The sequence below is a fragment of the Pseudophryne corroboree genome, unplaced genomic scaffold (assembly GCF_028390025.1).
Source record: "Pseudophryne corroboree isolate aPseCor3 unplaced genomic scaffold, aPseCor3.hap2 scaffold_2127, whole genome shotgun sequence".
NCBI classification, from domain to species: domain Eukaryota; kingdom Metazoa; phylum Chordata; class Amphibia; order Anura; family Myobatrachidae; genus Pseudophryne; species Pseudophryne corroboree.
In genome coordinates this window covers 1-23,261 of record NW_026968771.1, presented here as the reverse complement: position 1 = coordinate 23,261, position 23,261 = coordinate 1, and the positions used below count along the sequence as shown (strand labels likewise).

At 37.3% G+C, this 23,261-nt stretch overlaps 36 non-coding genes across 36 annotated transcripts; all 36 read right to left on the bottom strand.

Annotated features, from left to right (window-relative positions):
- Positions 1–170: 170 nt before the first annotated feature.
- On the bottom strand, positions 171–242 carry TRNAG-UCC (transfer RNA glycine (anticodon UCC)). The gene has a single exon. It is a non-coding gene; the product is annotated as a tRNA-Gly (tRNA).
- A 428-nt stretch (positions 243–670) lies between these two features.
- TRNAG-ACC (transfer RNA glycine (anticodon ACC)) lies at positions 671–742 on the bottom strand. The gene has a single exon. It is a non-coding gene; the product is annotated as a tRNA-Gly (tRNA).
- A 428-nt stretch (positions 743–1,170) lies between these two features.
- On the bottom strand, positions 1,171–1,242 carry TRNAE-UUC (transfer RNA glutamic acid (anticodon UUC)). The gene has a single exon. It is a non-coding gene; the product is annotated as a tRNA-Glu (tRNA).
- A 428-nt stretch (positions 1,243–1,670) lies between these two features.
- On the bottom strand, positions 1,671–1,742 carry TRNAG-UCC (transfer RNA glycine (anticodon UCC)). Its single transcript has one exon. It is a non-coding gene; the product is annotated as a tRNA-Gly (tRNA).
- A 428-nt stretch (positions 1,743–2,170) lies between these two features.
- On the bottom strand, positions 2,171–2,242 carry TRNAG-UCC (transfer RNA glycine (anticodon UCC)). The gene has a single exon. It is a non-coding gene; the product is annotated as a tRNA-Gly (tRNA).
- Positions 2,243–3,170: 928 nt separating this feature from the next.
- Positions 3,171–3,242, bottom strand: TRNAG-UCC (transfer RNA glycine (anticodon UCC)). The gene has a single exon. It is a non-coding gene; the product is annotated as a tRNA-Gly (tRNA).
- A 428-nt stretch (positions 3,243–3,670) lies between these two features.
- On the bottom strand, positions 3,671–3,742 carry TRNAG-UCC (transfer RNA glycine (anticodon UCC)). Its single transcript has one exon. It is a non-coding gene; the product is annotated as a tRNA-Gly (tRNA).
- Positions 3,743–4,670: 928 nt separating this feature from the next.
- TRNAG-UCC (transfer RNA glycine (anticodon UCC)) lies at positions 4,671–4,742 on the bottom strand. The gene has a single exon. It is a non-coding gene; the product is annotated as a tRNA-Gly (tRNA).
- A 428-nt stretch (positions 4,743–5,170) lies between these two features.
- Positions 5,171–5,242, bottom strand: TRNAG-UCC (transfer RNA glycine (anticodon UCC)). Its single transcript has one exon. It is a non-coding gene; the product is annotated as a tRNA-Gly (tRNA).
- A 428-nt stretch (positions 5,243–5,670) lies between these two features.
- Positions 5,671–5,742, bottom strand: TRNAG-UCC (transfer RNA glycine (anticodon UCC)). Its single transcript has one exon. It is a non-coding gene; the product is annotated as a tRNA-Gly (tRNA).
- A 428-nt stretch (positions 5,743–6,170) lies between these two features.
- Positions 6,171–6,242, bottom strand: TRNAG-ACC (transfer RNA glycine (anticodon ACC)). The gene has a single exon. It is a non-coding gene; the product is annotated as a tRNA-Gly (tRNA).
- A 428-nt stretch (positions 6,243–6,670) lies between these two features.
- On the bottom strand, positions 6,671–6,742 carry TRNAE-UUC (transfer RNA glutamic acid (anticodon UUC)). The gene has a single exon. It is a non-coding gene; the product is annotated as a tRNA-Glu (tRNA).
- Positions 6,743–7,170: 428 nt separating this feature from the next.
- Positions 7,171–7,242, bottom strand: TRNAG-UCC (transfer RNA glycine (anticodon UCC)). Its single transcript has one exon. It is a non-coding gene; the product is annotated as a tRNA-Gly (tRNA).
- A 428-nt stretch (positions 7,243–7,670) lies between these two features.
- Positions 7,671–7,742, bottom strand: TRNAG-UCC (transfer RNA glycine (anticodon UCC)). The gene has a single exon. It is a non-coding gene; the product is annotated as a tRNA-Gly (tRNA).
- Positions 7,743–8,670: 928 nt separating this feature from the next.
- Positions 8,671–8,742, bottom strand: TRNAG-UCC (transfer RNA glycine (anticodon UCC)). Its single transcript has one exon. It is a non-coding gene; the product is annotated as a tRNA-Gly (tRNA).
- A 428-nt stretch (positions 8,743–9,170) lies between these two features.
- On the bottom strand, positions 9,171–9,242 carry TRNAG-UCC (transfer RNA glycine (anticodon UCC)). The gene has a single exon. It is a non-coding gene; the product is annotated as a tRNA-Gly (tRNA).
- Positions 9,243–10,170: 928 nt separating this feature from the next.
- On the bottom strand, positions 10,171–10,242 carry TRNAG-UCC (transfer RNA glycine (anticodon UCC)). The gene has a single exon. It is a non-coding gene; the product is annotated as a tRNA-Gly (tRNA).
- A 428-nt stretch (positions 10,243–10,670) lies between these two features.
- Positions 10,671–10,742, bottom strand: TRNAG-UCC (transfer RNA glycine (anticodon UCC)). The gene has a single exon. It is a non-coding gene; the product is annotated as a tRNA-Gly (tRNA).
- A 427-nt stretch (positions 10,743–11,169) lies between these two features.
- TRNAG-UCC (transfer RNA glycine (anticodon UCC)) lies at positions 11,170–11,241 on the bottom strand. The gene has a single exon. It is a non-coding gene; the product is annotated as a tRNA-Gly (tRNA).
- A 928-nt stretch (positions 11,242–12,169) lies between these two features.
- On the bottom strand, positions 12,170–12,241 carry TRNAG-UCC (transfer RNA glycine (anticodon UCC)). Its single transcript has one exon. It is a non-coding gene; the product is annotated as a tRNA-Gly (tRNA).
- A 428-nt stretch (positions 12,242–12,669) lies between these two features.
- On the bottom strand, positions 12,670–12,741 carry TRNAG-UCC (transfer RNA glycine (anticodon UCC)). The gene has a single exon. It is a non-coding gene; the product is annotated as a tRNA-Gly (tRNA).
- Positions 12,742–13,669: 928 nt separating this feature from the next.
- On the bottom strand, positions 13,670–13,741 carry TRNAG-UCC (transfer RNA glycine (anticodon UCC)). The gene has a single exon. It is a non-coding gene; the product is annotated as a tRNA-Gly (tRNA).
- Positions 13,742–14,169: 428 nt separating this feature from the next.
- On the bottom strand, positions 14,170–14,241 carry TRNAG-UCC (transfer RNA glycine (anticodon UCC)). The gene has a single exon. It is a non-coding gene; the product is annotated as a tRNA-Gly (tRNA).
- A 427-nt stretch (positions 14,242–14,668) lies between these two features.
- TRNAG-UCC (transfer RNA glycine (anticodon UCC)) lies at positions 14,669–14,740 on the bottom strand. Its single transcript has one exon. It is a non-coding gene; the product is annotated as a tRNA-Gly (tRNA).
- A 428-nt stretch (positions 14,741–15,168) lies between these two features.
- Positions 15,169–15,240, bottom strand: TRNAG-UCC (transfer RNA glycine (anticodon UCC)). The gene has a single exon. It is a non-coding gene; the product is annotated as a tRNA-Gly (tRNA).
- Positions 15,241–15,668: 428 nt separating this feature from the next.
- On the bottom strand, positions 15,669–15,740 carry TRNAG-UCC (transfer RNA glycine (anticodon UCC)). Its single transcript has one exon. It is a non-coding gene; the product is annotated as a tRNA-Gly (tRNA).
- Positions 15,741–16,168: 428 nt separating this feature from the next.
- On the bottom strand, positions 16,169–16,240 carry TRNAG-UCC (transfer RNA glycine (anticodon UCC)). Its single transcript has one exon. It is a non-coding gene; the product is annotated as a tRNA-Gly (tRNA).
- A 428-nt stretch (positions 16,241–16,668) lies between these two features.
- On the bottom strand, positions 16,669–16,740 carry TRNAG-UCC (transfer RNA glycine (anticodon UCC)). The gene has a single exon. It is a non-coding gene; the product is annotated as a tRNA-Gly (tRNA).
- A 428-nt stretch (positions 16,741–17,168) lies between these two features.
- Positions 17,169–17,240, bottom strand: TRNAG-UCC (transfer RNA glycine (anticodon UCC)). Its single transcript has one exon. It is a non-coding gene; the product is annotated as a tRNA-Gly (tRNA).
- A 928-nt stretch (positions 17,241–18,168) lies between these two features.
- On the bottom strand, positions 18,169–18,240 carry TRNAG-UCC (transfer RNA glycine (anticodon UCC)). Its single transcript has one exon. It is a non-coding gene; the product is annotated as a tRNA-Gly (tRNA).
- Positions 18,241–19,168: 928 nt separating this feature from the next.
- Positions 19,169–19,240, bottom strand: TRNAG-UCC (transfer RNA glycine (anticodon UCC)). The gene has a single exon. It is a non-coding gene; the product is annotated as a tRNA-Gly (tRNA).
- A 928-nt stretch (positions 19,241–20,168) lies between these two features.
- Positions 20,169–20,240, bottom strand: TRNAG-UCC (transfer RNA glycine (anticodon UCC)). The gene has a single exon. It is a non-coding gene; the product is annotated as a tRNA-Gly (tRNA).
- A 428-nt stretch (positions 20,241–20,668) lies between these two features.
- Positions 20,669–20,740, bottom strand: TRNAG-UCC (transfer RNA glycine (anticodon UCC)). The gene has a single exon. It is a non-coding gene; the product is annotated as a tRNA-Gly (tRNA).
- Positions 20,741–21,668: 928 nt separating this feature from the next.
- Positions 21,669–21,740, bottom strand: TRNAE-UUC (transfer RNA glutamic acid (anticodon UUC)). The gene has a single exon. It is a non-coding gene; the product is annotated as a tRNA-Glu (tRNA).
- Positions 21,741–22,668: 928 nt separating this feature from the next.
- TRNAE-UUC (transfer RNA glutamic acid (anticodon UUC)) lies at positions 22,669–22,740 on the bottom strand. The gene has a single exon. It is a non-coding gene; the product is annotated as a tRNA-Glu (tRNA).
- Positions 22,741–23,168: 428 nt separating this feature from the next.
- On the bottom strand, positions 23,169–23,240 carry TRNAG-UCC (transfer RNA glycine (anticodon UCC)). The gene has a single exon. It is a non-coding gene; the product is annotated as a tRNA-Gly (tRNA).
- Between the last annotated feature and the right edge of the window lie 21 nt (positions 23,241–23,261).

Sequence of the window (23,261 nt, the reverse complement as noted above, 5' to 3'; positions counted from 1 at the left end):
TTGTAAAATGTATTCACAAATCTTTAATCAAGCAGTGGTGGAATCAAAAGTCATCTGCTAAGAAGGAATCATGATTTCTACAAGGATTTTAACATTTTCTATGGACCTTGTCATCTGAGCATATCTTAAGCAATAACTATAAGTGTGAAAACAGCACATAAGCAAAAGAATGCATTGACCGGGAATTGAACCCGGGTCAACTGCTTGGAAGGCAGCTATGCTCACCACTATACCACCAATGCTTGAGCACTTTTCAAATGCATATGGTGGTCAATATGGAAATCACAACAACTGTTTGAAAGATATTTATAGCCTGCGCTGTAGCACCATTGGTGGAAGATATTCAAACAAAATTGGAAAATTGCATGACATTCACAATTCAAGATTTAGGCTCATCCATACTTAAGGTTTTTATGCACCATTGAACTGATATACAGTGGTATCAAAACTGAGAAAAGAAAAGACCTTCGATTTACTTGCATATGGCACCTCAGTGAACTTTGTAAAATGTATTTACAAATCTTTAATTAGGCAGTGGTGGAATAAAAAGGCATCTGCTAAGAAGGAATCATGATTTCTACAAAGATTTTAACATTTTCTATGGACCTTGTCATCTGAGCATATCTTAAGCAACAACTATAAGTGCGAAAACAGCACATAAGGAAAACGATGCATTGGCCGGGAATAGAACCCGAGTCAACTGCTTGGTAGGCAGCTATGCTCACCACTATACCACCAATGCTTGAGCTCTCTTCAAATGCATATAGTGGCCAATATGGAAATCACAACAACTGTTTGAAAGATATTTATAGCCTGCGCTGTAGCAGCATTCGTGGAAGATATTCAAACAAAATTGGCAAATTGCATGACATTCACAATTCAAAATTTAGGCTCATCCATACTTAAGGTTTTTATGCACCATTGAACTGATATACAGTGGTATCAAAACTGAGAAAAGAAAAGACCTTTGATGTACTTGCATATGGCACCTCAGTGAACTTTGTAAAATGTATTTACAAATCTTTAATCAAGCAGTGGTGGAATCAAAAGTCATCTGCTAAGAAGGAATCATGATTTCTAAAAAGATTTTAACATTTTCTATGGACCTTGTCATCTGAGCATATCTTAAGCAACAACTTTAAGTGTGAAAACAGCACATAAGGAAAAGAATGCATTGGCCGGGAATCAAACCCGGGTCAATTGCTTGAAAAGCAGCTATGCTCACCACTATACCACCAATGCTTGAGCACTTTTCAAATGCATATAGTGGTCAATATGGAAATCACAACAACTGTTTGAAAGATATTTATAGCCTGCGCTGTAGCACCATTGGTGGAAGATATTCAAACAAAATTGGAAAATTGCATGACATTCACAATTCAAGATTTAGGCTCATCCATACTTAAGGTTTTTATGCACCATTGAACTGATATACAGTGGTATCAAAACTGAGAAAAGAAAAGACCTTCGATTTACTTGCATATGGCACCTCAGTGAACTTTGTAAAATGTATTTACAAATCTTTAATCAAGCAGTGGTGGAATCAAAAGTCATCTGCTAAGAAGGAATCATGATTTCTACAAAGATTTTAACATTTTCTATGGACCTTGTCATCTGAGCATATCTTAAGCAACAACTATAAGTGCGAAAACAGCACATAAGGAAAAGGATGCATTGGCCGGGAATCGAACCCGGGTCAACTACTTGGAAGGCAGCTATGCTCACCACTATACCACCAATGCTTGAGCACTTTTCAAATGCATATAGTGGCCAATATGAAAATCACAACAACTGTTTGAAAGATTTTTATATCCTGCGCTGTAGCACCATTGGTGGTAGATATTCAAACAAAATTGGCAAATTGCATGACATTCACAATTCAAGATTTAGGCTCATCCATACGTAAGGTTTTTATGCACCATTGAACTGATATACAGTGGTATCAAAACTGAGAAAAGAAAAGACCTTTGATGTACTTGCATATGGCACCTCAGTGAACTTTGTAAAATGTGTTTACAAATGTTTAATCATGCAGTGGTGGAATCAAAAGTCATCTGCTAAGAAAGAATCATGATTTCTACAAAGATTTTAACATTTTCTATGGACCTTGTCATCTGAGCATATCTTAAGCAACAACTATAAGTGCGAAAACAGCACATAAGGAAAAGGATGCATTGGCCAGGAATCGAACCCGGGTCAACTGCTTGGAAGGCAGCTATGCTCACCACTATACCACCAATGCTTGAGCTCTTTTCGAATGCATATAGTGGCCAATATGGAAATCACAACAACTGTTTGAAAGATATTTATAGCCTGCACTGTAGCACCATTGGTGGAAGATATTCAAACAAAATTGGCAAATTGCATGACATTCACAATTCAAGATTTAGGCTCATCCATACTTAAGGTTTTTATGCACCATTGAACTGATATACAGTGGTATCAAAACTGAGAAAAGAAAAGACCTTTGATTTACTTGCATATGGCACCTCAGTGAACTTTGTAAAATGTATTTACAAATCTTTAATCAGGCAGTGGTGGAATCAAAAGTCATCTGCTAAGAAGGAATCATGATTTCTACAAAGATTTTAACATTTTCTATGGACCTTGTCATCTGAGCATATCTTAAGCAACAACTATAAGTGCGAAAACAGCACATAAGGAAAAGGATGCATTGGCCGGGAATCGTACCCGGGTCAACTGCTTGGAAGGCAGCTATGCTCACCACTATACCACTAATGCTTGAGCTCGTTTCTATTGCATATAGTGGCCAATATGGAAATCACAACAACTGTTTGAAAGATATTTATAGCCTGCGCTGTAGCACCATTGGTGGAAGATATTCAAACAAAATTGGCAAATTGCATGACATTCACAATTCAAGATTTAGGGTCATCCATACTTAAGGTTTTTATGCACTATTGAACTGACATACAGTGTTATCAAAACTAAGAAAAGAAAAGACCTTCGATTTACTTGTATATGGCACCTCAGTGAACTGTGTAAAATGTATTTACAAATCTTTAATCAGGCAGTGGTGGAATCAAAAGTCATCTGCTAAGAAGGAATCATGATTTCTACAAAGATTTTAACATTTTCTATGGACCTTGTCATCTGAGCATATCTTAAGCAACAACTATAAGTGCGAAAACAGCACATAAGGAAAAGGATGCATTGGCCGGGAATCGAACCCGGGTCAACTGCTTGGAAGGCAGCTATGCTAACCACTATACCACCAATGCTTGAGCTATTTTTGAATGCATATAGTGGCCAATATGGAAATCACAACAACTGTTTGAAAGATATTTATAGCCTGCGCTGTAGCACCATTGGTGGAAGATATTCAAACAAAATTGGAAAATTGCATGACATTCACAATTCAAGATTTAGGCTCATCCATACTTAAGGTTTTTATGCACCATTGAACTGATATACAGTGGTATCAAAACTGAGAAAAGAAAAGACCTTTGATTTACTTGCATATGGCACCTCAGTGAACTTTGTAAAATGTATTTACAAATCTTTAATCAGGCAGTGGTGGAATCAAAAGTCATCTGCTAAGATGGAATCATGATTTCTACAAAGATTTTAACATTTTCTATGGACCTTGTCATCTGAGCATATCTTAAGCAACAACTATAAGTGCGAAAACAGCACATAAGGAAAAGGATGCATTGGCCGGGAATCGAACCCGGGTCAACTGCTTGGAAGGCAGCTATGCTCACCACTATACCACCAATGCTTGAGCTCTTTTTGATTACATATAGTGGCCAATATGGAAATCACAACAACTGTTTGAAAGATATTTATAGCCTGCGCTGTAGCACTATTGGTGGAAGATATTCAAACAAAATTGGCAAATTGCATGACATTCACAATTCAAGATTTAGGCTCATCCATACTTAAGGTTTTTATGCACCATTGAACTGACATACAGTGGTATCAAAACTGAGAAAAGAAAAGACCTTCGATTTACTTGCATATGGCACCTCAGTGAACTTTGTAAAATGTATTTACAAATCTTTAATCAGGCAGTGGTGGAATCAAAAGTCATCTGCTAAGAAGGAATCATGATTTCTACAAAGATTTTAACTTTTTCTATGGACCTTGTCATCTGAGCATATCTTAAGCAACAACTATAAGTGCGAAAACAGCACATAAGGAAAAGGATGCATTGGCCGGGAATCGAACCCGAGTCAATTGCTTGGATGGCAGCTATGCTCAGCACTATACCACCAATGCTTGAGCGCTTTTTCGATGCATATAGTGGCCAATATGGAAATCACAACAACTGTTTGAAAGATATTTATAGCCTGCGCTGTAGCACCATTGGTGGAAGATATTCAAACAAAATTGGAAAATTGCATGACATTCACAATTCAAGATTTAGGCTCATCCATACTTAAGGTTTTTATGCACCATTGAACTGATATACAGTGGTATCAAAACTGAGAAAAGAAAAGACCTTTGATTTACTTGCATATGGCACCTCAGTGAACTTTGTAAAATGTATTTACAAATCTTTAATCAGGCAGTGGTGGAATCAAAAGTCATCTGCTAAGAAGGAATCATGATTTCTACAAAGATTTTAACATTTTCTATGGACCTTGTCATCTGAGCATATCTTAAGCAACAACTATAAGTGCGAAAACAGCACATAAGGAAAAGGATGCATTGGCCGGGAATCGAACCCGGATAAACTGCTTGGAAGGCAGCTATACTCACCACTATACCACCAATGCTTGAGCACTTTTCGAATGCATATAGTGGCCAATATGGAAATCACAACAACTGTTTGAAAGATATTTATAGCCTGCGCTGTAGCACCATTGGTGGAAGATATTCAAACAAAATTGGCAAATTGCATGACATTCACAATTCAAGATTTAGGCTCATCCATACTTAAGGTTATTATGCACCATTGAACTGACATACAGTGGTATCAAAACTGAGAAAAGAAAAGACCTTCGATTTACTTGCATATGGCACCTCAGTGAACTGTGTAAAATGTATTTACAAATCTTTAATCAGGCAGTGGTGGAATCAAAAGTCATCTGCTAAGAAGGAATCATGATTTCTACAAAGATTTTAACATTTTCTATGGACCTTGTCATCTGAGCATATCTTAAGCAACAACTATAAGTGCGAAAACAACACATAAGGAAAAGGATGCATTGGCCGGGAATCGAACCCGGGTCAACTGCTTGGAAGGCAGCTATGCTCACCACTATACCACCAATGCTTGAGAACTTTTCAAACGCATATAGTGGCCAATATGGAAATCACAACAACTGTTTGAAAGATTTTTATAGCCTGCGCTGTAGCACCATTGGTGGTAGATATTCAATCAAAATTGGCAAATTGCATGACATTCACAATTCAAGATTTAGGCTCATCCATACTTAAGGTTTTTATGCACCATAGAACTGATATACAGTGGTATCAAAACTGAGAAAAGAAAAGACCTTTGATGTACTTGCATATGGCACCTCAGTGAACTTTGTAAAATGTATTCACAAATCTTTAATCAAGCAGTGGTGGAATCAAAAGTCATCTGCTAAGAAGGAATCATGATTTCTACAAGGATTTTAACATTTTCTATGGACCTTGTCATCTGAGCATATCTTAAGCAATAACTATAAGTGTGAAAACAGCACATAAGCAAAAGAATGCATTGACCGGGAATTGAACCCGGGTCAACTGCTTGGAAGGCAGCTATGCTCACCACTATACCACCAATGCTTGAGCACTTTTCAAATGCATATGGTGGTCAATATGGAAATCACAACAACTGTTTGAAAGATATTTATAGCCTGCGCTGTAGCACCATTGGTGGAAGATATTCAAACAAAATTGGAAAATTGCATGACATTCACAATTCAAGATTTAGGCTCATCCATACTTAAGGTTTTTATGCACCATTGAACTGATATACAGTGGTATCAAAACTGAGAAAAGAAAAGACCTTCGATTTACTTGCATATGGCACCTCAGTGAACTTTGTAAAATGTATTTACAAATCTTTAATTAGGCAGTGGTGGAATAAAAAGGCATCTGCTAAGAAGGAATCATGATTTCTACAAAGATTTTAACATTTTCTATGGACCTTGTCATCTGAGCATATCTTAAGCAACAACTATAAGTGCGAAAACAGCACATAAGGAAAACGATGCATTGGCCGGGAATAGAACCCGAGTCAACTGCTTGGTAGGCAGCTATGCTCACCACTATACCACCAATGCTTGAGCTCTCTTCAAATGCATATAGTGGCCAATATGGAAATCACAACAACTGTTTGAAAGATATTTATAGCCTGCGCTGTAGCAGCATTCGTGGAAGATATTCAAACAAAATTGGCAAATTGCATGACATTCACAATTCAAAATTTAGGCTCATCCATACTTAAGGTTTTTATGCACCATTGAACTGATATACAGTGGTATCAAAACTGAGAAAAGAAAAGACCTTTGATGTACTTGCATATGGCACCTCAGTGAACTTTGTAAAATGTATTTACAAATCTTTAATCAAGCAGTGGTGGAATCAAAAGTCATCTGCTAAGAAGGAATCATGATTTCTAAAAAGATTTTAACATTTTCTATGGACCTTGTCATCTGAGCATATCTTAAGCAACAACTTTAAGTGTGAAAACAGCACATAAGGAAAAGAATGCATTGGCCGGGAATCAAACCCGGGTCAATTGCTTGAAAAGCAGCTATGCTCACCACTATACCACCAATGCTTGAGCACTTTTCAAATGCATATAGTGGTCAATATGGAAATCACAACAACTGTTTGAAAGATATTTATAGCCTGCGCTGTAGCACCATTGGTGGAAGATATTCAAACAAAATTGGAAAATTGCATGACATTCACAATTCAAGATTTAGGCTCATCCATACTTAAGGTTTTTATGCACCATTGAACTGATATACAGTGGTATCAAAACTGAGAAAAGAAAAGACCTTCGATTTACTTGCATATGGCACCTCAGTGAACTTTGTAAAATGTATTTACAAATCTTTAATCAAGCAGTGGTGGAATCAAAAGTCATCTGCTAAGAAGGAATCATGATTTCTACAAAGATTTTAACATTTTCTATGGACCTTGTCATCTGAGCATATCTTAAGCAACAACTATAAGTGCGAAAACAGCACATAAGGAAAAGGATGCATTGGCCGGGAATCGAACCCGGGTCAACTACTTGGAAGGCAGCTATGCTCACCACTATACCACCAATGCTTGAGCACTTTTCAAATGCATATAGTGGCCAATATGAAAATCACAACAACTGTTTGAAAGATTTTTATATCCTGCGCTGTAGCACCATTGGTGGTAGATATTCAAACAAAATTGGCAAATTGCATGACATTCACAATTCAAGATTTAGGCTCATCCATACGTAAGGTTTTTATGCACCATTGAACTGATATACAGTGGTATCAAAACTGAGAAAAGAAAAGACCTTTGATGTACTTGCATATGGCACCTCAGTGAACTTTGTAAAATGTGTTTACAAATGTTTAATCATGCAGTGGTGGAATCAAAAGTCATCTGCTAAGAAAGAATCATGATTTCTACAAAGATTTTAACATTTTCTATGGACCTTGTCATCTGAGCATATCTTAAGCAACAACTATAAGTGCGAAAACAGCACATAAGGAAAAGGATGCATTGGCCAGGAATCGAACCCGGGTCAACTGCTTGGAAGGCAGCTATGCTCACCACTATACCACCAATGCTTGAGCTCTTTTCGAATGCATATAGTGGCCAATATGGAAATCACAACAACTGTTTGAAAGATATTTATAGCCTGCACTGTAGCACCATTGGTGGAAGATATTCAAACAAAATTGGCAAATTGCATGACATTCACAATTCAAGATTTAGGCTCATCCATACTTAAGGTTTTTATGCACCATTGAACTGATATACAGTGGTATCAAAACTGAGAAAAGAAAAGACCTTTGATTTACTTGCATATGGCACCTCAGTGAACTTTGTAAAATGTATTTACAAATCTTTAATCAGGCAGTGGTGGAATCAAAAGTCATCTGCTAAGAAGGAATCATGATTTCTACAAAGATTTTAACATTTTCTATGGACCTTGTCATCTGAGCATATCTTAAGCAACAACTATAAGTGCGAAAACAGCACATAAGGAAAAGGATGCATTGGCCGGGAATCGTACCCGGGTCAACTGCTTGGAAGGCAGCTATGCTCACCACTATACCACTAATGCTTGAGCTCGTTTCTATTGCATATAGTGGCCAATATGGAAATCACAACAACTGTTTGAAAGATATTTATAGCCTGCGCTGTAGCACCATTGGTGGAAGATATTCAAACAAAATTGGCAAATTGCATGACATTCACAATTCAAGATTTAGGGTCATCCATACTTAAGGTTTTTATGCACTATTGAACTGACATACAGTGTTATCAAAACTAAGAAAAGAAAAGACCTTCGATTTACTTGTATATGGCACCTCAGTGAACTGTGTAAAATGTATTTACAAATCTTTAATCAGGCAGTGGTGGAATCAAAAGTCATCTGCTAAGAAGGAATCATGATTTCTACAAAGATTTTAACATTTTCTATGGACCTTGTCATCTGAGCATATCTTAAGCAACAACTATAAGTGCGAAAACAGCACATAAGGAAAAGGATGCATTGGCCGGGAATCGAACCCGGGTCAACTGCTTGGAAGGCAGCTATGCTAACCACTATACCACCAATGCTTGAGCTATTTTTGAATGCATATAGTGGCCAATATGGAAATCACAACAACTGTTTGAAAGATATTTATAGCCTGCGCTGTAGCACCATTGGTGGAAGATATTCAAACAAAATTGGAAAATTGCATGACATTCACAATTCAAGATTTAGGCTCATCCATACTTAAGGTTTTTATGCACCATTGAACTGATATACAGTGGTATCAAAACTGAGAAAAGAAAAGACCTTTGATTTACTTGCATATGGCACCTCAGTGAACTTTGTAAAATGTATTTACAAATCTTTAATCAGGCAGTGGTGGAATCAAAAGTCATCTGCTAAGATGGAATCATGATTTCTACAAAGATTTTAACATTTTCTATGGACCTTGTCATCTGAGCATATCTTAAGCAACAACTATAAGTGCGAAAACAGCACATAAGGAAAAGGATGCATTGGCCGGGAATCGAACCCGGGTCAACTGCTTGGAAGGCAGCTATGCTCACCACTATACCACCAATGCTTGAGCTCTTTTTGATTACATATAGTGGCCAATATGGAAATCACAACAACTGTTTGAAAGATATTTATAGCCTGCGCTGTAGCACTATTGGTGGAAGATATTCAAACAAAATTGGCAAATTGCATGACATTCACAATTCAAGATTTAGGCTCATCCATACTTAAGGTTTTTATGCACCATTGAACTGACATACAGTGGTATCAAAACTGAGAAAAGAAAAGACCTTCGATTTACTTGCATATGGCACCTCAGTGAACTTTGTAAAATGTATTTACAAATCTTTAATCAGGCAGTGGTGGAATCAAAAGTCATCTGCTAAGAAGGAATCATGATTTCTACAAAGATTTTAACATTTTCTATGGACCTTGTCATCTGAGCATATCTTAAGCAACAACTATAAGTGCGAAAACAGCACATAAGGAAAAGGATGCATTGGCCGGGAATCGAACCCGAGTCAATTGCTTGGATGGCAGCTATGCTCAGCACTATACCACCAATGCTTGAGCGCTTTTTCGATGCATATAGTGGCCAATATGGAAATCACAACAACTGTTTGAAAGATATTTATAGCCTGCGCTGTAGCACCATTGGTGGAAGATATTCAAACAAAATTGGAAAATTGCATGACATTCACAATTCAAGATTTAGGCTCATCCATACTTAAGGTTTTTATGCACCATTGAACTGATATACAGTGGTATCAAAACTGAGAAAAGAAAAGACCTTTGATTTACTTGCATATGGCACCTCAGTGAACTTTGTAAAATGTATTTACAAATCTTTAATCAGGCAGTGGTGGAATCAAAAGTCATCTGCTAAGAAGGAATCATGATTTCTACAAAGATTTTAACATTTTCTATGGACCTTGTCATCTGAGCATATCTTAAGCAACAACTATAAGTGCGAAAACAGCACATAAGGAAAAGGATGCATTGGCCGGGAATCGAACCCGGATAAACTGCTTGGAAGGCAGCTATACTCACCACTATACCACCAATGCTTGAGCACTTTTCGAATGCATATAGTGGCCAATATGGAAATCACAACAACTGTTTGAAAGATATTTATAGCCTGCGCTGTAGCACCATTGGTGGAAGATATTCAAACAAAATTGGCAAATTGCATGACATTCACAATTCAAGATTTAGGCTCATCCATACTTAAGGTTATTATGCACCATTGAACTGACATACAGTGGTATCAAAACTGAGAAAAGAAAAGACCTTCGATTTACTTGCATATGGCACCTCAGTGAACTGTGTAAAATGTATTTACAAATCTTTAATCAGGCAGTGGTGGAATCAAAAGTCATCTGCTAAGAAGGAATCATGATTTCTACAAAGATTTTAACATTTTCTATGGACCTTGTCATCTGAGCATATCTTAAGCAACAACTATAAGTGCGAAAACAACACATAAGGAAAAGGATGCATTGGCCGGGAATCGAACCCGGGTCAACTGCTTGGAAGGCAGCTATGCTCACCACTATACCACCAATGCTTGAGAACTTTTCAAACGCATATAGTGGCCAATATGGAAATCACAACAACTGTTTGAAAGATTTTTATAGCCTGCGCTGTAGCACCATTGGTGGTAGATATTCAATCAAAATTGGCAAATTGCATGACATTCACAATTCAAGATTTAGGCTCATCCATACTTAAGTTTTTATGCACCATTGAACTGATATACAGTGGTATCAAAACTCAGAAAAGAAAAGACCTTTGATTTACTTGCATATGGCACCTCAGTGAACTTTGTAAAATGTATTTACAAATCTTTAATCAGGCAGTGGTGGAATTAAAAGTCATCTGCTAAGAAGGAATCATGATTTCTACAAAGATTTTAACATTTTCTATGGACCTTGTCATCTGAGCATATCTTAAGCAACAACTATAAGTGCGAAAACAGCACATAAGGAAAAGGATGCATTGGCCGGGAATCGAACCCGGATAAACTGCTTGGAAGGCAGCTATACTCACCACTATACCACCAATGCTTGAGCTCTTTTCGAATGCATATAGTGGCCAATATGGAAATCACAACAACTGTTTGAAAGATATTTATAGCCTGCGCTGTAGCACCATTGGTGGAAGATATTCAAACAAAATTGGCAAATTGCATGACATTCACAATTCAAGATTTAGGCTCATCCATACTTAAGGTTTTTATGCACCAATGAACTTACATACAGTGGTATCAAAACTGAGAAAAGAAAAGACCTTCGATTTACTTGCATATGGCACCTCAGTGAACTTTGTAAAATGTATTTACAAATCTTTAATCAGGCAGTGGTGGAATCAAAAGTCATCTGCTAAGAAGGAATCATGATTTCTACAAAGATTTTAACATTTTCTATGGACCTTGTCATCTGAGCATATCTTAAGCAACAACTATAAGTGCGAAAACAGCACATAAGGAAAAGGATGCATTGGCCGGGAATCGTACCCGGGTCAACTGCTTGGAAGGCAGCTATGCTCACCACTATACCACTAATGCTTGAGCTCGTTTCTATTGCATATAGTGGCCAATATGGAAATCACAACAACTGTTTGAAAGATATTTATAGCCTGCGCTGTAGCACCATTGGTGGAAGATATTCAAACAAAATTGGCAAATTGCATGACATTCACAATTCAAGATTTAGGGTCATCCATACTTAAGGTTTTTATGCACTATTGAACTGACATACAGTGTTATCAAAACTAAGAAAAGAAAAGACCTTCGATTTACTTGTATATGGCACCTCAGTGAACTGTGTAAAATGTATTTACAAATCTTTAATCAGGCAGTGGTGGAATCAAAAGTCATCTGCTAAGAAGGAATCATGATTTCTACAAAGATTTTAACATTTTCTATGGACCTTGTCATCTGAGCATATCTTAAGCAATAACTATAAGTGCGAAAACAGCACATAAGGAAAAGGATGCATTGGCCGGGAATCGAACCCGGGTCAACTGCTTGGAAGGCAGCTATGCTAACCACTATACCACCAATGCTTGAGCTATTTTTGAATGCATATAGTGGCCAATATGGAAATCACAACAACTGTTTGAAAGATATTTATAGCCTGCGCTGTAGCACCATTGGTGGAAGATATTCAAACAAAATTGGAAAATTGCATGACATTCACAATTCAAGATTTAGGCTCATCCATACTTAAGGTTTTTATGCACCATTGAACTGATATACAGTGGTATCAAAACTGAGAAAAGAAAAGACCTTTGATTTACTTGCATATGGCACCTCAGTGAACTTTGTAAAATGTATTTACAAATCTTTAATCAGGCAGTGGTGGAATCAAAAGTCATCTGCTAAGAAGGAATCATGATTTCTACAAAGATTTTAACATTTTCTATGGACCTTGTCATCTGAGCATATCTTAAGCAACAACTATAAGTGCGAAAACAGCACATAAGGAAAAGGATGCATTGGCCGGGAATCGAACCCGGGTCAACTGCTTGGAAGGCAGCTATGCTCACCACTATACCACCAATGCTTGAGCTCTTTTTGATTACATATAGTGGCCAATATGGAAATCACAACAACTGTTTGAAAGATATTTATAGCCTGCGCTGTAGCACCATTGGTGGAAGATATTCAAACAAAATTGGCAAATTGCATGACATTCACAATTCAAGATTTAGGCTCATCCATACTTAAGGTTTTTATGCACCATTGAACTGACATACAGTGGTATCAAAACTGAGAAAAGAAAAGACCTTCGATTTACTTGCATATGGCACCTCAGTGAACTTTGTAAAATGTATTTACAAATCTTTAATCAGGCAGTGGTGGAATCAAAAGTCATCTGCTAAGAAGGAATCATGATTTCTACAAAGATTTTAACATTTTCTATGGACCTTGTCATCTGAGCATATCTTAAGCAACAACTATAAGTGCGAAAACAGCACATAAGGAAAAGGATGCATTGGCCGGGAATCGAACCCGAGTCAATTGCTTGGATGGCAGCTATGCTCAGCACTATACCACCAATGCTTGAGCGCTTTTTCGATGCATATAGTGGCCAATATGGAAATCACAACAACTGTTTGAAAGATATTTATAGCCTGCGCTGTAGCACCATTGGTGGAAGATATTCAAACAAAATTGGAAAATTGCATGACATTCACAATTCAAGATTTAGGCTCATCCATACTTAAGGTTTTTATGCACCATTGAACTGATATACAGTGGTATCAAAACTGAGAAAAGAAAAGACCTTTGATTTACTTGCATATGGCACCTCAGTGAACTTTGTAAAATGTATTTACAAATCTTTAATCAGGCAGTGGTGGAATCAAAAGTCATCTGCTAAGAAGGAATCATGATTTCTACAAAGATTTTAACATTTTCTATGGACCTTGTCATCTGAGCATATCTTAAGCAACAACTATAAGTGCGAAAACAGCACATAAGGAAAAGGATGCATTGGCCGGGAATCGAACCCGGATAAACTGCTTGGAAGGCAGCTATACTCACCACTATACCACCAATGCTTGAGCACTTTTCGAATGCATATAGTGGCCAATATGGAAATCACAACAACTGTTTGAAAGATATTTATAGCCTGCGCTGTAGCACCATTGGTGGAAGATATTCAAACAAAATTGGCAAATTGCATGACATTCACAATTCAAGATTTAGGCTCATCCATACTTAAGGTTATTATGCACCATTGAACTGACATACAGTGGTATCAAAACTGAGAAAAGAAAAGACCTTCGATTTACTTGCATATGGCACCTCAGTGAACTGTGTAAAATGTATTTACAAATCTTTAATCAGGCAGTGGTGGAATCAAAAGTCATCTGCTAAGAAGGAATCATGATTTCTACAAAGATTTTAACATTTTCTATGGACCTTGTCATCTGAGCATATCTTAAGCAACAACTATAAGTGCGAAAACAACACATAAGGAAAAGGATGCATTGGCCGGGAATCGAACCCGGGTCAACTGCTTGGAAGGCAGCTATGCTCACCACTATACCACCAATGCTTGAGAACTTTTCAAACGCATATAGTGGCCAATATGGAAATCACAACAACTGTTTGAAAGATTTTTATAGCCTGCGCTGTAGCACCATTGGTGGTAGATATTCAATCAAAATTGGCAAATTGCATGACATTCACAATTCAAGATTTAGGCTCATCCATACTTAAGTTTTTATGCACCATTGAACTGATATACAGTGGTATCAAAACTCAGAAAAGAAAAGACCTTTGATTTACTTGCATATGGCACCTCAGTGAACTTTGTAAAATGTATTTACAAATCTTTAATCAGGCAGTGGTGGAATTAAAAGTCATCTGCTAAGAAGGAATCATGATTTCTACAAAGATTTTAACATTTTCTATGGACCTTGTCATCTGAGCATATCTTAAGCAACAACTATAAGTGCGAAAACAGCACATAAGGAAAAGGATGCATTGGCCGGGAATCGAACCCGGATAAACTGCTTGGAAGGCAGCTATACTCACCACTATACCACCAATGCTGGAGCTCTTTTCGAATGCATATAGTGGCCAATATGGAAATCACAACAACTGTTTGAAAGATATTTATAGCCTGCGCTGTAGCACCATTGGTGGAAGATATTCAAACAAAATTGGCAAATTGCATGACATTCACAATTCAAGATTTAGGCTCATCCATACTTAAGGTTTTTATGCACCAATGAACTTACATACAGTGGTATCAAAACTGAGAAAAGAAAAGACCTTCGATTTACTTGCATATGGCACCTCAGTGAACTTTGTAAAATGTATTTACAAATCTTTAATCAGGCAGTGGTGGAATAAAAAGTCATCTGCTAAGAAGGAATCATGATTTCTACAAAGATTTTAACATTTTCTATGGACCTTGTCATCTGAGCATATCTTAAGCAACAACTATAAGTGCGAAAACAGCACATAAGGAAAAGGATGCATTGGCCGGGAATCGAACCCGGGTCAACTGCTTGGAAGGCAGCTATGCTCACCACTATACCACCAATGCTTGAGCTATTTTCGTTTGCATATAGTGGCCAATATGGAAATCACAACAACTGTTTGAAAGATATTTATAGCCTGCGCTGTAGCACCATTGGTGGAAGATATTCAAACAAAATTGGCAAATTGCATGACATTCACAATTCAAGATTTAGGCTCATCCATACTTAAGGTTTTTATGCACCAATGAACTGACATACAGTGGTATCAAAACTGAGAAAAGAAAAGACCTTCGATTTACTTGCATATGGCACCTCAGTGAACTTTGTAAAATGTATTTACAAATCTTTAATCAGGCAGTGGTGGAATCAAAAGTCATCTGCTAAGAAGGAATCATGATTTCTACAAAGATTTTAACATTTTCTATGGACCTTGTCATCTGAGCATATCTTAAGCAACAACTATAAGTGCGAAAACAGCACATAAGGAAAAGGATGCATTGGCCGGGAATCGAACCCGGGTCAACTGCTTGGAAGGCAGCTATGCTCACCACTATACCACCAATGCTTTAGTTCTTTTCAAATGCATATAGTGGCCAATATGGAAATCACAACAACTGTTTGAAAGATATTTATAGCCTGCGCTGTAGCACCATTGGTGGAAGATATTCAAACAAAATTGGCAAATTGCATGACATTCACAATTCAAGATTTAGGCTCATCCATACTTAAGGTTTTTATGCACCATTGAACTGACATACAGTGGTATCAAAACTGAGAAAAGAAAAGACCTTCGATTTACTTGCATATGGCACCTCAGTGAACTTTGTAAAATGTATTTACAAATCTTTAATCAGGCAGTGGTGGAATAAAAAGTCATCTGCTAAGAAGGAATAATGACTTCTACAAAGATTTTAACATTTTCTATGGACCTTGTCATCTGAGCATATCTTAAGCAACAACTATAAGTGCGAAAACAGCACATAAGGAAAAGGATGCATTGGCCGGGAATCGAACCCGGGTCAACTGCTTGGAATGCAGCTATGCTCACCACTATACCACCAATGCTTGAGCTATTTTCGATTGCATATAGTGGCCAATATGGAAATCACAACAACTGTTTGAAAGATATTTATAGCCTGCGCTGTAGCACCATTGGTGGAAGATATTCAAACAAAATTGGCAAATTGCATGACATTCACAATTCAAGATTTAGGCTCATCCATACTTAAGGTTTTTATGCACCATTGAACTGACATACAGTGGTATCAAAACTGAGAAAAGAAAAGACCTTCGATTTACTTGCATATGGCACCTCAGTGAACTGTGTAAAATGTATTTACAAATCTTTAATCAGGCAGTGGTGGAATAAAAAGTCATCTGCTAAGAAGGAATAATGATTTCTACAAAGATTTTAACATTTTCTATGGACCTTGTCATCTGAGCATATCTTAAGCAACAACTATAAGTGCGAAAACAGCACATAAGGAAAAGGATGCATTGGCCGGGAATCGAACCCGGGTCAACTGCTTGGAATGCAGCTATGCTCACCACTATACCACCAATGCTTGAGCTATTTTCGATTGCATATAGTGGCCAATATGGAAATCACAACAACTGTTTGAAAGATATTTATAGCCTGCGCTGTAGCACCATTGGTGGAAGATATTCAAACAAAATTGGCAAATTGCATGACATTCACAATTCAAGATTTAGGCTCATCCATACTTAAGGTTTTTATGCACCATTGAACTGACATACAGTGGTATCAAAACTGAGAAAAGAAAAGACCTTCGATTTACTTGCATATGGCACCTCAGTGAACTGTGTAAAATGTATTTACAAATCTTTAATCAGGCAGTGGTGGAATAAAAAGTCATCTGCTAAGAAGGAATAATGATTTCTACAAAGATTTTAACATTTTCTATGGACCTTGTCATCTGAGCATATCTTAAGCAACAACTATAAGTGCGAAAACAGCACATAAGGAAAAGGATGCATTGGCCGGGAATCGAACCCGGGTCAACTGCTTGGAATGCAGCTATGCTCACCACTATACCACCAATGCTTGAGCTATTTTCGATTGCATATAGTGGCCAATATGGAAATCACAACAACTGTTTGAAAGATATTTATAGCCTGCGCTGTAGCACCATTGGTGGAAGATATTCAAACAAAATTGGCAAATTGCATGACATTCACAATTCAAGATTTAGGCTCATCCATACTTAAGGTTTTTATGCACCATTGAACTGACATACAGTGGTATCAAAACTGAGAAAAGAAAAGACCTTGGATTTACTTGCATATGGCACCTCAGTGAACTGTGTAAAATGTATTTACAAATCTTTAATCAGGCAGTGGTGGAATCAAAAGTCATCTGCTAAGAATGAATCATGATTTCTACAAAGATTTTGACATTTTCTATGGACCTTGTCATCTGAGCATATCTTAAGCAACAACTATAAGTGCGAAAACAGCACATAATGAAAAGGATGCATTGGCCGGGAATCGAACCCGGGTCAACAGCTTGGAAGGCAGCTATGCTCAACACTATACCACCAATGCTTTAGCACTTTTCGATTACATATAGTGGCCAATATGGAAATCACAACAACTGTTTGAAAGATATTTATAGCCTGCGCTGTAGCATCATTGGTGGAAGATATTCAAACAAAATTGGCAAATTGCATGACATTCACAATTCAAGATTTAGGCTCATCCATACTTAAGGTTTTTATGCACCATTGAACTGACATACAGTGGTATCAAAACTGAGAAAAGAAAAGACCTTCGATTTACTTGCATATGGCACCTCAGTGAACTTTGTAAAATGTATTTACAAATCTTTAATCAGGCAGTGGTGGAATCAAAAGTCATCTGCTAAGAAGGAATCATGATTTCTACAAAGATTTTAACATTTTCTATGGACCTTGTCATCTGAGCATATCTTAAGCAACAACTATAAGTGCGAAAACAGCACATAAGGAAAAGGATGCATTGGCCGGGAATCGAACCCGGGTCAACTGCTTGGAAGGCAGCTATGCTCACCACTATACCACCAATGCTTGAGCTATATTCGATTGCATATAGTGGCCAATATGGAAATCACAACAACTGTTTGAAAGATATTTATAGCCTGCGCTGTAGCACCATTGGTGGAAGATATTCAAACAAAATTGGCAAATTGCATGACATTCACAATTCAAGATTTAGGCTCATCCATACTTAAGGTTTTTATGCACCATTGAACTGACATACAGTGGTATCAAAACTGAGAAAAGAAAAGACCTTCGATTTACTTGCATATGGCACCTCAGTGAACTTTGTAAAATGTATTTACAAATCTTTAATCAGGCAGTGGTGGAATAAAAAGTCATCTGCTAAGAAGGAATCATGATTTCTACAAAGATTTTAACATTTTCTATGGACCTTGTCATCTGAGCATATCTTAAGCAACAACTATAAGTGCGAAAACAGCACATAAGGAAAAGGATGCATTGGCCAGGAATCGTACCCGGGTCTACAACTTGGAAGGCAGCTATGCTCACCACTATACCACCAATGCTTGAGCTCATTTCGAATGCATATAGTGGCCAATATGGAAATCACAACAACTGTTTGAAAGATATTTATAGCCTGCGCTGTAGCACCATTGGTGGAAGATATTCAAACAAAATTGGCAAATTGCATGACATTCACAATTCAAGATTTAGGCTCATCCATACTTAAGGTTTTTATGCACCAATGAACTTACATACAGTGGTATCAAAACTGAGAAAAGAAAAGACCTTCGATTTACTTGCATATGGCACCTCAGTGAACTTTGTAAAATGTATTTACAAATCTTTAATCAGGCAGTGGTGGAATCAAAAGTCATCTGCTAAGAAGGAATCATGATTTCTACAAAGATTTTAACATTTTCTATGGACCTTGTCATCTGAGCATATCTTAAGCAACAACTATAAGTGCGAAAACAGCACATAAGGAAAAGGATGCATTGGCTGGGAATCGAACCCGGGTTAACTGCTTGGAAGGCAGCTATGCTCACCACTATACCACCAATGCTTCAGCTCTTTTCGAATGCATATAGTGGCCAATATGGAAATCACAACAACTGTTTGAAAGATATCTATAGCCTGCGCTGTAGCACCATTGGTGGAAGATATTCAAACAAAATTGGCAAATTGCATGACATTCACAATTCAAGATTTAGGCTCATCCATACTTAAGGTTTTTATGCACCATTGAACTGATATACAGTGGTATCAAAACTGAGAAAAGAAAAGACCTTTGATTTACTTGCATATGGCACCTCAGTGAACTTTGTAAAATGTATTTACAAATTTTTAATCAGGCAGTGGTGGAATCAAAAGTCATCTGCTAAGAAGGAATCATGATTTCTACAAAGATTTTAACATTTTCTATGGACCTTGTCATCTGAGCATATCTTAAGCAACAACTATAAGTGCAAAAACAGCACATAAGGAAAAGGATGCATTGGCCGGGAATCGTAACCAGGTCAACTGGTTGGAAGGCAGCTTTGCTCACCACTATACCACCAATGCTTGAGCTCTTTTCGATTGCATATAGTGGCCAATATGGAAATCACAACAACTGTTTGAAAGATATTTATAGCCTGCGCTGTAGCACCATTGGTGGAAGATATTCAAACAAAATTGGCAAATTGCATGACATTTACAATTCAAGATTTAGGCTCATCCATACTAAAGGTTTTTATGCACCATTGAACTGACATACAGTGGTATTAAAACTGAGAAAAGAAAAGACCTTCGATTTACTTGCATATGGCACCTCAGTGAACTTTGTAAAATGTATTTACAAATCTTTAATCAGGCAGTGGTGGAATCAAAAGTCATCTGCTAAGAAGGAATCATGATTTCTACAAAGATTTTAACATTTTCTATGGACCTTGTCATCTGAGCATATCTTTAGCAACAACTATAAGTGCGAAAACAGCACATAAGGAAAAGGATGCATTGGCCGGGAATCGAACCCGGGTCAACTGCTTGGAAGGCAGCTATGCTCACCACTATACCACTAATGCTTGAGCTCGTTTCTATTGCATATAGTGGCCAATATGGAAATCACAACAACTGTTTGAAAGATATTTATAGCCTGCGCTGTAGCACCATTGGTGGAAGATATTCAAACAAAATTGGCAAATTGCATGACATTCACAATTCAAGATTTAAGCTCATCCATACTTAAGGTTTTTATGCACCATTGAACTGACATACAGTGGTATCAAAACTGAGAAAAGAAAAGACCTTCGATTTACTTGCATATGGCACCTCAGTGAACTGTGTAAAATGTATTTACAAATCTTTAATCAGGCAGTGGTGGAATCAAAAGTCATCTGCTAAGAAGGAATCATGATTTCTACAAAGATTTTAACATTTTCTATGGACCTTGTCATCTGAGCATATCTTAAGCAACAACTATAAGTGCGAAAACAACACATAAGGAAAAGGATGCATTGGCCGGGAATCGAACCCGGGTCAACTGTTTGGAAGGCAGCTATGCTCACCACTATACCACCAATGCTTGAGCACTTTTCAAATGCATATAGTGGCCAATATGGAAATCACAACAACTGTTTGAAAGATTTTTATAGCCTGCGCTGTAGCACCATTGGTGGTAGATATTCAAACAAAATTGGCAAATTGCATGACATTCACAATTCAAGATTTAGGCTCATCCATACTTAAGGTTTTTATGCACCATTGAACTGATATACAGTGGTATCAAAACTGAGAAAAGAAAAGACCTTTGATGTACTTGCATATGGCACCTCAGTGAACTTTGTAAAATGTGTTTACAAATCTTTAATCATGCAATGGTGGAATCAAAAGTCATCTGCTAAGAAGGAATCATGATTTCTACAAAGATTTTAACATTTTCTATGGACCTTGTCATCTGAGCATATCTTAAGCAACAACTATAAGTGCGAAAACAGCACATAAGGAAAAGGATGCATTGGCCGGGAATCGAACCCGAGTCAATTGCTTGGAAGGCAGCTATGCTCACCACTATACCACCAATGCTTGAGCGCTTTTTCGATGCATATAGTGGCCAATATGGAAATAACAACAACTGTTTGAAAGATATTTATAGCCTGCGCTGTAGCACCATTGGTGGAAGATATTCAAACAAAATTGGCAAATTGCATGACATTCACAATTCAAGATTTAGGCTCATCCATACTTAAGGTTTTTATGCACCATTGAACTGATATACAGTGGTATCAAAACTGAGAAAAGAAAAGACCTTTGATTTACTTGCATATGGCACCTCAGTGAACTTTGTAAAATGTATTTACAAATCTTTAATCAGGCAGTGGTGGAATCAAAAGTCATCTGCTAAGAAGGAATCATGATTTCTACAAAGATTTTAACATTTTCTATGGACCTTGTCATCTGAGCATATCTTAAGCAACAACTATAAGTGCGAAAACAGCACATAAGGAAAAGGATGCATTGGCTGGGAATCGAACCCGGGTTAACTGCTTGAAAGGCAGCTATGCTCACCACTATACCACCAATGCTTGAGCTATTTTCGATTGCATATAGTGGCCAATATGGAAATCACAACAACTGTTTGAAAGATATTTATAGCCTGCGCTGTAGCACCATTGGTGGAAGATATTCAAACAAAATTGGCAAATTGCATGACATTCACAATTCAAGATTTAGGCTCATCCATACTTAAGGTTTTTATGCACCATTGAACTGATATACAGTGGTATCAAAACTGAGAAAAGAAAAGACCTTTGATTTACTTGCATATGGCACCTCAGTGAACTTTGTAAAATGTATTTACAAATCTTTAATCAGGCAGTGGTGGAATCAAAAGTCATCTGCTAAGAAGGAATCATGATTTCTACATAGATTTTAACATTTTCTATGGACCTTGTCATCTGAGCATATCTTAAGCAACAACTATAAGTGCGAAAACAGCACATAAGGAAAAGGATGCATTGGCCGGGAATCGAACCCGAGTCAATTGCTTGGAAGGCAGCTATGCTCACCACTATACCACCAATGCTTGAGCGCTTTTTCGATGCATATAGTGGCCAATATGGAAATAACAACAACTGTTTGAAAGATATTTATAGCCTGCGCTGTAGCACCATTGGTGGAAGATATTCAAACAAAATTGGCAAATTGCATGACATTCACAATTCAAGATTTAGGCTCATCCATACTTAAGGTTTTTATGCACCATTGAACTGATATACAGTGGTATCAAAACTGAGAAAAGAAAAGACCTTTGATTTACTTGCATATGGCACCTCAGTGAACTTTGTAAAATGTATTTACAAATCTTTAATCAGGCAGTGGTGGAATCAAAAGTCATCTGCTAAGAAGGAATCATGATTTCTACAAAGATTTTAACATTTTCTATGGACCTTGTCATCTGAGCATATCTTAAGCAACAACTATAAGTGCGAAAACAGCACATAAGGAAAAGGATGCATTGGCCGGGAATCGAACCCGGGTTAACTGCTTGAAAGGCCGCTATGCTCACCACTATACCACCAATGCTTGAGCTATTTTCCGTTGCATATAGTGGCCAATATAGAAATCACAACAACTGTTTGAAAGATATTTATAGCCTGCGCTGTAGCACCATTGGTGGAAGATATTCAAACAAAATTGGCAAATTGCATGACATTCACAATTCAAGATTTAGGCTCATCCATACTTAAGGTTTTTATGCACCATTGAACTGATATACAGTGGTATCAAAACTGAGAAAAGAAAAGACCTTTGATTTACTTGCATATGGCACCTCAGTGAACTTTGTAAAATGTATTTACAAATCTTTAATCAGGCAGTGGTGGAATCAAAAGTCATCTGCTAAGAAGGAATCATGATTTCTACAAAGATTCTAACATTTTCTATGGACCTTGTCATCTGAGCATATCTTAAGCAACAACTATAAGTGCGAAAACAGCACATAAGGAAAAGGATGCATTGGCCGGGAAACGAACCCGGGTCAACTGCTTGGAAGGCAGCTATGCTCACCACTATACCACCAATGCTTGAGCTCTTTTTGATTACAT